This window comes from Rattus norvegicus, chromosome 1 (genome assembly GCF_036323735.1).
Source record: "Rattus norvegicus strain BN/NHsdMcwi chromosome 1, GRCr8, whole genome shotgun sequence".
Taxonomy (NCBI): domain Eukaryota; kingdom Metazoa; phylum Chordata; class Mammalia; order Rodentia; family Muridae; genus Rattus; species Rattus norvegicus.
In genome coordinates, this window is record NC_086019.1 from 236,657,180 (window position 1) to 236,670,948 (window position 13,769).

Below are 13,769 nucleotides of genomic sequence, written 5' to 3' on the forward strand. Positions count from 1 at the left end.
CAGGCCTTCAACCAAACATATCCTGCTTGGCAGCCGCTGTGTACTCAGTGTTCTAACCTTTCCCTGAACCAGTCATCTTAAGTACAGCCTTGCAAAATGGCGTTACTGTTGCTAAGCTGGGGTCTTTCAGTTCCTATGTAAGGCTTATAATCTGTCTGGTATCATTGTCCTCCCTTGCTAAAGAGCCCAGGCAATCCAGTTTGAGTTCTTAAATGGTCTATTAAGGAACAGTACTTAGTGCTCTTAACCCTAAGCCATTTCTCTAGCACCTCACAAACTTTATTTACCTAAACATAAGCATTAATTAGAAATGTCAAATCCTGTAAATATTGTCCAATTTCAGTCTTACTAGAAATCCCTGAGCTGGCAGGGTGAGGTTGGGAGTTGAAAGTATGAAAATGGAGTCTTCCTCTTTTCATGAGGGTGTGTTATCAACTCCATTACCATTATTAAAGAGCTGGGTCTATGGTTTTGTTTAGTTGTCTGAGCCAGAGCACTGAAAGGACAGTGAGTTGTCAGACAATTTACACTGAAATCACTCATTGATTTTAAGTAGAAAACCTGTCTCTAATAAAGCATTAAGTAATTGAAATCAATTGTAAACCACAAGCCACACATTGGCTATCAGTATGTGAATTGAAAGCTTGATTTAAAAACAGTGGCTAAAGCACGGAATTTAATAATGTACTGAAGCAACAGAAACTCAAGAGAATAAACAAGTGATCCAATCATACATGTAGCCTTTTCATTAGATGAACCACCTATAAATACACTAAGCACATTTCCTATGGGTTGTATGCACAAATATACAGGAAGTACAAAAGCATGCAAAGAGTAAAATTATCAATTTTGCCTGAAAAATTTGTATATGTAATAGGCCAAATATCAGTATTTTGTAATAACCAATTAACTGTTGTTTGGAATAAGATATGTTTTATCAGGTTTCTTTTTAAAATACTTCCATGACTCTAGTCCACAACTCTGTATTAACACAGCTGAAGCTTTATCTCCAATGTGCATAACAAAGACCTAAGTCCTCTGGTAAGGTGAGGTACTTAGCCAATTAACATATCCTTAGAAGCTTGAAATTAGTTTCAAATATTCTTTTCTGGAGTAGTCTAACAGCTACTCCCCAAATATTAAAGCTCATATTGAGAGCAAAGGTTTGTAGTAAAAATTTCCATATACACTGAAAGATTCAAAGTTCCAACCTCTCACATTGAAGAAGCAACAAAATTACACAACACAAGGCCATTAGCCATTCCTAATGACATCACTTTATGGGCTCTCCAAAACTATAAGCAAGCTCATGGAATGAAAACTCAAAATCAATCCTCTAAATCTATCTTGAAATGGCAGCTGGAGTAAACAGACTGGCTGTAATGTTCTCACAAGTTCTAAAACCTCATCAATCTTTCATAAATCTTGTAACAATCTCTACCTGTTTGATTTTTTCTTAATTAAAAATAAGTTTGAGTTAGTCAATGTAACACTGGCAATCCTTAATCAAATCCTTAAGTTCTCCTTGTAACACCAGAGCACAACCACAAGGTCACCTGAGTTCTGAGTACAAGACTAGGCAGCTGTCCTTGGGACAGTGGAATTAGCATTAAAATACAGATAGCTTCAGGGCAAACCACAACTAGGAAAGCAAAACTCGACCTCCAACAAACTAGTACAAAGTTTGACTGCCAATTCCTATATATGAACACACGATGGCGTAGTCTCTAGTACCTCAACAAAGAGACATTGTCCTAAATTCTTTTAGAAGCCTGGTTTCTAGAGTAAGAATTCCATTAAAATATTATCTCAATTTAGACCTGTTTCCCTAGGTTGGCTCATGCCACATGTTGTCTAGAATGACTCTATACAAATTACCAGCTTTATGTCAACTTTCTGTTACCAATATTATACCTTTTTAACCATATCCAATAACTAAAAAAGGCCAACAATCTATGACCAAGGCAAGTAGAGCATATTTACACATTTAAAACCAATGAGAAACAAAATTGAAGTGGCTACACATATCTTTAATATTTAGACCAAAGACCATTTTTACCTTTTTAGCTATGATTTTAAGAGAAGCACCTTGTCACCTGTTGAGTCAAATAATAAGTCAGGGATTTCTCTAAGAGAAACAGCTCTCAGCTCTTGTACCAAAGAAGCTGAGAAGCTGCTGGCGCCTTTAAGATCAGCTTGTGCAGACGCTTAGCCTCTGGGCAGCTTCCCCAGCTAACCTAAACTCCTGGCTGCAGGTGTAGGGCTCTAAAGGCCTGATTGAAACTGTTTTTTATTCATTTGTTCCTTTTTGAAATGAGTTAAAACCAAGTCAAGGTGTGAACGACCAGCAGATAAAGTTTTTACCATTTTTTCTTTTGAACATGAAACATAAAACATTTAAACAACGAGAAACGAAAACCACAGACATAAACTGACAGACATGGGGACATCCTGGTGCACCAGGGACAGACAATAGACAAAGAGGGAAAAAACCAGATGGTGTTCACAGTGACTATCCACTTGAGTGGAGTCGATATGGACGATGGATTGTCTCAATTCCTGGACTAGTCCATCAACGTGTTGAAACCCAATTCCTGTAAGATACTGAGATATATTATCTGAGCAGCACGACTGACATTCGCCAATGGTATGGAAGTGAAACACAGTCCTGAGTATTTCCACTCACAACCCAATTACATTAACTCCATCAAGCTGTGCATGGGCATTGAGATGTCCTTTTGTTTGATTCTCCTGAATAAATTTTCAGGTGGTCTGCCTCTATCAAGCCTAATCAGTATGACTCTGCAAATCTTATAGAGTCTGATCACACCTTTTACCAGCACAAAGACAAAATTTTTCTCCCAAAATACTGTGTTCCTTTTATCTCCTTTTCTTTTCGTTTTTTCTTTAGAGACCTTTTCTCCCTCTGATATACTTTCTTGTTGCTCTGTAAGGACCCTCTGACCTGTCCTAACGGCTGTAACGGCTTCCCACACAAAGAAAAAAATAAACAAAATTACCAGCCTTGTCCACGAAGGATCCATAACTTTCGGTTTCTTCACAGTTTTTGCAGGGGTCCCTCCCTCAGTACCCAAGGTGGCCACTGTCCCCGGGGCGTCCTTTCCCCGTACTATCACCTCTGACGGTGGTAAGACCGCAGAGGGGCCTGGTGCTTGAGATCGATCAGTATCATTTTTTCGTTGCAACCTTTCACTATGCTCCATTTCTGACATGCTTTCCTGAATTTCGTCCAGGGCCTCTTGGCCTGCTGCTATTATAGGACGAAAAATGTCTTTACCTAAAAAATCCTTAACCATCTGCCAAATTCCTAATGTTCCCGGCCTCAGACTACCATGTAATAGAGGCCTCAACAGCACCCTCAGCAGAAGGAAAAAGATAGGATAGGTCAAGAACAAACAATTCGGAAATTATCATGTCTCTCGGAGTTTACCTCAATTCCTGCCGCTTCTGGATTCTCTCCGCGATGGAGGACTCCCTCCCGGCGCCTGGCGATGGTGTGGCATTTTTTTATCCCAGGTTCTCGGCACCAAATGTCCCACGTGTGACCTCGCCAGCAAGAAAACACGCGGGGACATACGAATCCTTGCGGCAGCCAAAACTTTTATTAAATCTTAAAGAGAGCCCCACGTGCCCGCATGGCACGGCTTATATACACCCTAGCGTGGCGCATCCACACGTGATTGGTCGCTCACCCATGATCTCATTAGGCACGCCCTGGAGTGGGCAAAGACCTGGCACAAAGGCACTCTTGCACATGCGCACACAGTTAACTTCCTGAAAGGAAGTCGGCTGGCACGGCGGAGGCCAGCGCCATCTTGTAATGGCGGAAGCTATCCTGGCCTTCCACGTGGGGTGTAGTGGAAACCAGCGCCATCTTGTGGTGGCAGCGGCCCTCTACAAGGGTTCACCTATGCCAACTGTAATTAAGGAGAAAAGTATATTTGGAGAAATGCTTGCTGTTTCTAAGCAAAGGTAGGTCGCTGCCTTCCACAGACACTGACCTTCATCTGCAATGAAGAGAGACAGTCTGGATGCTCGCTCTCCCCTTGGGAAACTGCAAAAAGGTACAAGAAGCAAGGACAGGCAGTTTCAGTCAGATCATGACACAGCCAAGTGAACCTTCTTGGATGAGAGGCGTACAGATATGATGTCTATGGGGGGGGGGGGCTGCTAGTTTCTTAGAAGGTTGATAAAAATGTGAGGTGTCAAACATGAGTTGCTTTATGTATCTGGGATCTAAGAGTTTATGCTTACAAATATCCTTTGCCCATTCAAATCTTAGCTGCACATACATTTGTGGCCCATAGATAGTACACAATGGACATGCTACAGAGTCAGGGCCACTGGATACAAGAGGGTATGCTTTGGTAAGTCCTGAAATCAATGGCTAATGTTTCTAACAGACTATAATAGAGAGTGTGTGTTCTATTTTGAGGCAGGGTCTCTCTCTCTCTCTGGTTCAGGCTCTATGGAGTTCATGATCCTCCTTCCTCAACTCTTGCATGATGAAAGGCAAGGCTTGGACAAGAAGCTATACTCCAAGAGCTTTAAAAGCCACGATAAAAATTAGAAAAGAAAGGAAAAAAGTGAAGAAGTCTCGAATGGCAGTCTGAAGCATGTTTTTTAACCAGTAGGTTCAAAAGACCTACAATTACTCTACCACGCCTCTCTCAAAGTCTCTGAGTGCATTCTGTCTGACCTCAGACCTCTGTAGATCAGGACGTGGTGCCTGAGTGAAGACAGGCAAGTGATGCTTGTTCATGGGTCACGCCTCTTTCAATTTCTTCCTTTGTACTGTTCTCCTAAGAAACAATAACCACTTGGCCCTGTGTGGTCTCCACCTACTGACTAATTGCATATGATTCTTGTCTTTCCTTTGTTTTTAGTTTTTGCTTTTTAAATATAAAACTTGAGCAGTGTATAACCCCATTCAAGTCAGCTTTTACTCCCTAGAGACTTTCTAAAATAGATAAAAGAGATTCAGGGACTAAAACTGTTCATTTTATCATCACAAAGATAATTAAATGTGCCCGAGGACAAGGCAGGGCGGAAAATAGATACTTGCAGATCTCTTCTCAAATTCCCCCTCCCCCTGGACCTGCAACCCCAGTTTTAGATGAACAAGATACCTAGGGGGAAAGAGAGAGTGTACACACAGAGCTATCAGCTTGTGGTGAGTACCCAAGCAGGGCTCTGTGCAGTTTCCTTGTCGAATTTTATTTTTAAACCTAAACAGACTCTTCCTCAGACTCCTGTACCTTTCCTTTGCCTCCCTCTTTTGTGCTATGGTCAGTGAATGATACATTTGTAGCCTTGTGGATTTTCTTGGCTGAGTTCCCAGAAACCGTAGCAGCCTTATTTTCTTTTGAGCCTCTTCCCCAAAGAGACAGCCACCTCAAACTTACCATTCAGCACCAGCTTCTTTATTTTATATTTTCAGCCTGAAACTTGCTATGAAGCTGAAGATGATCTTGAATTTCTGACCCTCCTCCCTCTACCCACTAGTACTGGGATTAACTGTGTGGGCCACCATGACCCTGTTCATAAACTTCTGAGATAAAATGTTGCTGTGCAGGGATGCACCAAGCTTTGACCTCAGTGAGCCATCAAATCAGACCCAACTCCTCCGGAGACTCCAACCATGGTATTACAAAGGTGTTAAAAATCCTCACTAGAGGGGTTGGGGATTTAGCTCAGTGGTAGGGCGCTTGCCTAGCAAGCGCAAGGCCCTGGGTTCAGTCCCCAGCTCTGGAAAAAAAGAAAAGGAAAAAAAAAACCCTCACTAGATCTGGGTATTTTGTCCTTTAGCATCTCCCATGGAGAGACGTAACAAGGGACATCTACATGCAGAAGGCAAAGCCCTCTAAGTGTAATCAATTTTAGTATTCTGAGTGACCTGTGCCCAGGAAGGAAGGTCAACTCTCAATAATGGGAAGGTTAGGGCTTTGAAGAAGGGCTGGGGTCTCTGAAAAAGTCTAGAAGGTCCTGGAGGAGATCAAAGAAAGCAAGTCTGAACCAAATAGAAGGCAGAACACAGAGAGAGAGAGAGAGAGAGAGAGAGAGAGAGAGAGAGAGAGAGAGAGAGAGAGAGAGAGCAGGAAAGCTGGGCCATGAGAAAAATAATCACGTTTCTTCCTAGCATCTACTTTAGGGTTGTTACTGATTTTTCTCTCTTGTTTTTTAGATCGCCACACCCCTACCTCAGCCTGCTGCCCCAGGGTGATACTCAGACACCACCTTCCGGCTGAATGGTTGTCAACCATTCCTCTTCCCAACCTTGGCAGTTGCTAGGTAAGAGTATAATTCCTCCCAGGTGGAGACCCAGGTAAACAAGCCTGAGGGCTAAGAACACACACACACACACACACACACACACACACACACACACACACACACACACAGAGGGAGAGAGAGAGAGAGAGGAAAGTTTGTGTTTTCTCTCTTCTATTGTAGTTAGATGGCAAGTTAAATTCTTCATCATGTCTGTCTTCCCCACCTGGGAACACTTTGGTTAATGCCACTGAGGCACCCTGGAGATAAATCCATTCACAGGAGGCCTGTGGAAGCCTAAGGAAAATACAGAGCTGCCAGCACCTGAAGAATAGAACGTGCTAAGAAGAAAACCTTGAGCTCTCATTGGCTCTCTACAAAGGCAGCGCCACTCAGTTTCCAATGCTGAGCATCTCAGGGTGCATCGGGGGATCAGTGGGTCTTGGGCGGCGCTCAGGATTCTGCGACTCTAACAGGTTTCTTGGTAAAGATGAAGCTCAGGTGGAATCGCAGTTGTCTCAGTAAGGACCTGCAGCCTGGGCCTTGGATCATGGCTTACACGCCTCTCTCTCACTTTCATTTTTCCAATCTATACACCGATGGCTTGAAAAGCCCCACGCACGCCATGCTGTTTTACAGCTGTGTGGCTTTGTATATCTTCCCCCTTCTCGTCTCACTCATCTCGCTTTAGTTCTCAGGCTCCTTCGTGTCTCCACTCCTCTGTAATCTCTGCCATTAAACCTCCTTGGGCTCTCTGTCCTCCCAGGAAGTCTCTTTCCTCTGTATTCCCCACACTGTGATTCTATGCTGTTTGTGTATTGGGAGCCATAACGTAGAGTTGCTCACTTCGTGCCCTACAGAGTCTCCTAGCCAAAGAGGCAAGAAGGGGCCGGATTCCACGCTACTCTTCATTTGCCAAACCTAAGTCTCACTGCAGATCTGTCCAACGGGATGGCAGTGCACACAGATGTGCGTGTGTGTGCTGCTGGTCTGTAGTTTTCTATCAGATGTGAAGTCTTTGAAGAAAGATCGAGACTCGTCTTTCTATATCCTAGAACGATCTCCAGCACAATGAATTTTCACCGAGACAAAACGGTCACTGAATAAATGAACAATGAGAGACAGAGCTGGAAAGGCACGGAGAGGATGCCTAGAGAACCAGTTCCATTTCATCCTAAAGATGAAACAGCAGAGCTGTGAGACTTAGTGACTCACGAACGTGCCCCTGAGAAGGCAAGATTGCCAAAGCTCTGTTTAGCTAAAAGGACTAATTATACCGGGAAATCAGTGAGAAGAAGCAAAAAAAAAAAAAAAAAACTTTCGAGAATCTTAGGTGAACTCCAAACTAATATAGAAACCATACCGACTGCTTCTCTTTGGATCAAAGGAAAGATGAAGGAGTTTAGCTTGCTGGTTAGAATCCACTGAGAGCAATTTTTACAGTAGAAAAACGTGCAGTGAATGGGAAGCTATTCATAACAGAACCCTTCATTTCTTCACCATATGCAGTTTTCATTTACTTAATTCGATTCTTATGTGCAGCGTAAGAAGAAGCAGACAGCTGGTTTCTGCTCTCAGTTCCCCTTTCAGAGGTCCCGACACCCTTGACATTTCCTGAATGATGTAGCTGACAGGTGCATCATAAACAGATCCCAAATCTCCTGGGATTTCCTGAGCATAGGATCATCTTTTGCCTTTTAAAATTATATGCCTTGCGTACGGAATCCACCTTCATGTGTGTGTGTGTGTGGTGCCTCAGGAGGCTAGAAGAAGGTGTCTGATCCTCTAGGACTGGAGTTACAGGCGCTTGTAAGCGACCGTGTGGGTGCTAGAAATCAAAACTGGGTCCTCAGTGGTCCAACTGCTGAGCCTTCTCTCCAGCTCTGAATCTCTTATTCTCACCACGAGATGGCTTTTGGTTGTCAGCTGGATACTTCATAACGGAGCTGGTTGAGCCATGACTTGAAGCTTGGAATTTCTGGCAGCACCCCAACCTTTGAGAAGAGGACATGAGCAGGAAATAATAGTATTAAATCAATCATGCCCTAGACTGTGGAGCTTGAAGATCTCTGGGTGACAAACGACACCCGTGAGCCAGTCAGGTGGTGCCACTTAGTTCCACACAGCAGAAGATCTATGGTATTCTTGGAGACTTTGTTCTTTCTGTTTATCTCTACCCTTTGTCACGCTCCACAAAATAAGCCAGTGGGAACCCTGAGCTGTTCCTCTCAGTTCTGTGAGCCTCCTGTAGCAAGTTATTGAACCTTAGGGGCAGGATTGGAAGAGTGCCTATTTGTTGCCTGAAGTTGTTTCGGAGTATCAGAGGCCAGAGTAGAGCATTGGCAGCAGGAGGCAGGCAAGTCTTATGTGGGTGCCAGAGCCCAGGAAATGTCAGAAATGAGCTGCATGGTGGTACCTGCCCAGGTGATAGCCGATGAAAGACGTCATATGTGGTGTAGGCCATGTTGTCAGAGGAGCAATACTGTTTTTATTTTACGGTTAAATTTGGAAGCAACACAGTCAAGGTGTTGAAATATAATTGAATTAAAATTATAATTGCTGAGGTCCTTGGCTTTTTCAAGAGGCACGCAAACCAGATGAATAAGTACTTTAAAATAATGTTTTGTTGTTATCGTTAAAGCCAGACTGCCTTGTAGTTCATAATCCCACTACCACAACCTTATAGTTATACCCAACCATGCCTGGCTTCTAAAGGTTTGTAAGATCTGCTTTGATGATCTCCTCTGCCTTATCTAGGTTGGTCTCTTGTGATGGTCTGTATATGCTTGGCCCAGGGGTGGCACTATTAGGAGGTGTAAGCCTTGTTGGAGTAGCTGTGTCATTGTGGGTGTGAGTTTAAGATCCTCACCTTAGCTGCCCTGGAAGCCAGCATTCTGCTAGCAGCCTTCAGTTGAAGATGTAGAACTCTCAGTTCCTCCTGCTCCATGCCTGCCTGCATGCTGCCATGTTCCCGCCTTGATGATAATGAACTGAACCTCTGAACCTGTAAGCCAGCCCCAAATAAATGTTTGTCCCTATAAGACTTGCATTGGTCACGGTGTCTCTGTTCACAGCAGTAAAACCCTAACTAAGACATCTCTCTAACAAGGTTACAAGCTTTTACAAGTTTGGATGGAGATCTAGGCACTGTGTGTGTGCCTTGGACTTGTGTTGCTGAAGTTAGGAGATTTGTAGGGAGTTTACAGCTGTCTATGCCATGGTAAAAATAGAGAAGTGTAATGTCCCTCCGGCAAAAATCTCTCTCAGAGCTGTGAGAGATTCCTTTGATAAGTAAACTGACATCTTGCAAAGCCCCAGCCCGGGCTTTGCTTTCTGACATCCCCTTGTCCTCCTTCAGGCCTGCTGCTGAACAGATGACTATGCTTTTGCAAGAGGAACTGAGAGTGTTGGACCCTGTACTCTGTCATGTGACTTCAGGACGAAATGTATTCAAATCAGAACCGTAAATAAACACACTCACTTACAGAGAAAAGAAAGTGGGGTAAAATATAAAAATTACCTGTTTTCCCCCTTCAAAGTTTAATCCCAGTCCTCTATACTCATTGACCATTGGAGCAACCAGTCAAGAAGCTGCACACCTTGTGTTCTGGCTTAGATCCCTGCAGTTTGCACCTCAAAGACATTCTTGTCTACTGTTCCAGGACCAGATGTATGATGGGAGCTATATAAAATTATTGAGAAGAAAGGACATGAAGTCTCCAAGGTGTCACATGTTTCGATACCATGACCTCCAAGAGCCCATTTTTGCAAAACCCGGGGAATTGCAGTTACCCCTTTTAAAGGCTATAAAATATGCTGACTTTTTGTGTTTTATTCTCTGGGCTATTTATAGAAGGCAATGAACTTTTTTTGCTTTATGAAAATAAGTGAACAGACTGAAGAATGCCTCAGCAGTTAAGAACACTTGCTGCTCTTGCAGAAAACTAGAATTCAGTTCCTAGCACCCATGTCAGGCAGTACACAGCTGCCTATAAGTCCAGCCTCAAGTGTTACAATACCACTCCTGACCTCTGTACACACCAATACACACACACACACACACACACACACACACACACACACACACACACACACACACACACACACACGGAATCTGGGAAAGTTAAATTCTAGGATGCTATTTTTTATTAGCTGTTTAACTTAACATATATATATAGCCATGCATCCATACATTCTTGGTCCTACCAACCCTCCCCACTACCTACCCTGCCCCTGCCCCATCCCCTGCCCACCCGCCCTGCCCTGCCCTGCCCATGTTCCCCCTGTGCCCTGGCCCCCTGCACCCTGTCTCTGCTCCCTGCCCACCCCACCCCCACCCCACCAACACACACCCATTGACACATCCCCATGGACATGCCCCTACCCCTGCCTGCACTGGTCCCTTTCCTTATCCCAGTTTCCCTCCAGCTCTGCTTTCATGACACACATATTCCATTACCCTTCATTCCCCATCATTAGCTCTTCCTTACAACTCCTCCTTCTCTTCTTCCTCCTCCTCCTCTTCCTCCTCCTCTTCCTCCTCCTCCTCTTCCTCCTCTTCTTCCTCTTCCTCCTCCTCCTCTTCTTCCTCTTCCTCCTCTTCCTCCTCCTCTTCCTCCTCTTCTTCTTCCTCCTCCTCCTCTTCTTCCTCCTCCTCTTCCTCCTCCTCTTCCTCCTCCTCTTCCTCCTCCTCTTCTTCTTCCTCCCCCTCCTCCTCTTCCTCCTCTTCCTCCTCCTCTTCCTCCTCCTCTTCTTCTTCCTCCCCCTCCTCCTCTTCCTCCTCCTCTTCCTCCTCTTGGTCCTGTTTCTCAGCTACTAAAAACAGTGCAGTGAGAAGCAGGGATATGCAAATCTCTATGAAGTGCTGGCTTGGAGTCCTTCCGGTGCACCCGGAGAAGCAGCCCACCCAGTCATCGTGGTCCCGTATTAATTTCCCATCAGCAGTGAATGGCTCCTCTTTCCCTATACCTTGGCTCTATTTGTTGTCATCTGGTTCCTTGGTATTAGCCATTCCAGAATGCAGTTTAACAAACAATTCTGATTTGTCTTTTATAAAGACGTGGCTGGAAATTATTTGTCAAAAAGATCAGACCTTGTTCTGAGGTCCTCCTGGAGGACCTCGAAAGACATCAGAAAGTCTCTTTTGGATGACCGCATAACAACCAATGGCCAGTTTTCTTACTCTATGTCATGAAATTGCTTCAGGGTTCAGTTTTAAAGCTTTAATTAAACACCAAAAATCATACACATGGTTTTCGTGTAAAAACAGCAGCAGCCACAAAACAGTCTTAGGTATCACTGTGTATCGGGCATAAGTCTATATATGGAATTTTCTTTCTCCGTAAGTTTTCTTCCTGTTTGTCATATACCATTGCTGCCCTCATTTTAAATTGTACTTTTGTTATTTTTTGCACGGAGCCATATTGGATTTGGGCCTAGCCGCTTTTTGACTGCATGGTTCAAAGTGACTCTGGGCTGTTTGGCCACAGAGACTCACCCCGAAGATGACTGCCATAAATCTTAAGATTGTTGGATAAAGCCTCTCCCATGAATTTACGGCACAGGAGTATAACATTCAAGGGATGCCTCAGCTCGAGCAGATACCAGTTATCTCCTCAGACACCCAGTGTCTCCACCACCTGACCTCATCGCCTGACTTCTTTGCCTCCAGCTATCACTGCCTATACCCTCATCTCCCCCTCCTTCATATTTCACAAAGGTCACTCCCCCTACCTGAAAGCCTTAAAAGCTGCAATGTTCATCCCAATAAACGAGACCTTGACAACAGAACTTTTGCTTGGTCTCCTTCTTCTCTTCACCCCCATTTTGGCCCACAGGTAGAAAGCCTCTTCGGGACCCTGAATAACTGGGTCCCCGCTGGCGGGGACAAGTGGCGCCCGAACAGGGACCCCGAAGCAAGGCCGACTACAGGACGATGGAGATAAGAGAGCTGCAGCGGGAATCGAGGACTCTTCAGGCCGCATCGCTTGTGCGTCGCTGGAGAGGGAGGTAAGGACCGGTCGAATAATTGTCGTCTAATTGCCATGGGGAAGGTATGGATTTAGGAGGCTTGTTTCATAGGAGAGATCAAGCGCTCACTCAGGGAGAGAGGATTAAGAGTTAAGAAAAAGGATTTAATCAAGTTTTTTTGTTTTAAAGGTGTCCCTGGTTAATTTTAAGCAGTGTGGGGCTAGCTTAAGTAAAACTTGTAATAAAAAAGGGACAAGGTAATGGTAAAGTGTTTTTGCATATGCGTTCTTTTAGAGTTATATTTTAGTCTTTGGATCCTGACTAGAGATAGTTTACACCCTAGACATGAGAGAGAATGGGTTTGGGAAAAAACAGTCCTCCCGGACTCTCCACGGATGCTTTGGAGAAAGAGAAAAACTTTTCAGGGCTCTCCTGGGAACAGAAGAAAGGCAGGAGACGTCCTGCCTCTCTGCTGGCTCCTATTGGAGAAATGCTTATTTCTAGTTCTGGGTTCCATAGGTAGGATATGTGGGTCCCTATCGTGGGACACCATCTAGTTTTTTCCCTCTAGGTCTGTTGTGTGTCCTTGGTGCACCAAGCTATCCATGTCTGTCAGTTTATGTCTGTGGTCTTTGTTTCTCGTTGTTTAAATGTTTTATGTTTCGTGTTCAAAAGAAAAAATGATAAAAACTTTATCTGCCAGTCATTCACACCTTGACTTGGTTTTAACTCGTTTCAAGAAGGGAACAATGCATAAAAAACAGTTTCAATTGGCTTTTGGAGCCTACATCTGTAGCTAGAAGCCTAAGTCTGCTGGACAAGCTCCCCAGGGGCTGGCTAAGTGTTTATACTAGCTGATCCTAAAGACACCAGGAGCTTCACAGCTTAAAAGGTGGAACATTGGTAACAGAAAGTTGGCTTAAAACTGTAATTTGGATATGAGCCAACCTAGGGAAACAGGTCCAAATTGAGGTAATATTTTTATGGAATTCTTATTCTAGAAACCAGGCTTCTAAAAGATTTTAGGGCAGTGTCTCTTTGTTGAGGTATTGGAGACCGCACCATCGTGCGTTCACATGTAGGAATTGGCAATCATAGCCAAAGGTGTGGTTTGCCCTAAAGTTACTGTATTTTGATGCTAATTCCACTGTCCCAAGAACAGCTGCCTAGTCACATACTCAGAACTCAGGTGACTTTCCAAAGTTGTGGCTGTGCTCTGGTGTTACAAAGAGATCTTAAAGATTGTGATTAAAGATTGTCAGTGTTACATTGACTAACTCAAACTTATTTATAATTAAGAAAAAAATCAAACAGGTAGAGATTGTTACAGGATTTAAAAAGGATTGATGAGGTTTTAAAACTTGTGAGAGCATTACAGCTTGTTTGCTTATCCAACTGCCATTTCAAGATAGATTTAGAGGATTGTTTTTATGCAGTTTGTTTACATCCTGGCGATTGTGAGTTTTTATTTTGTGAGCTTGCTTATAATTTTAGAGAGCCCATGAAGT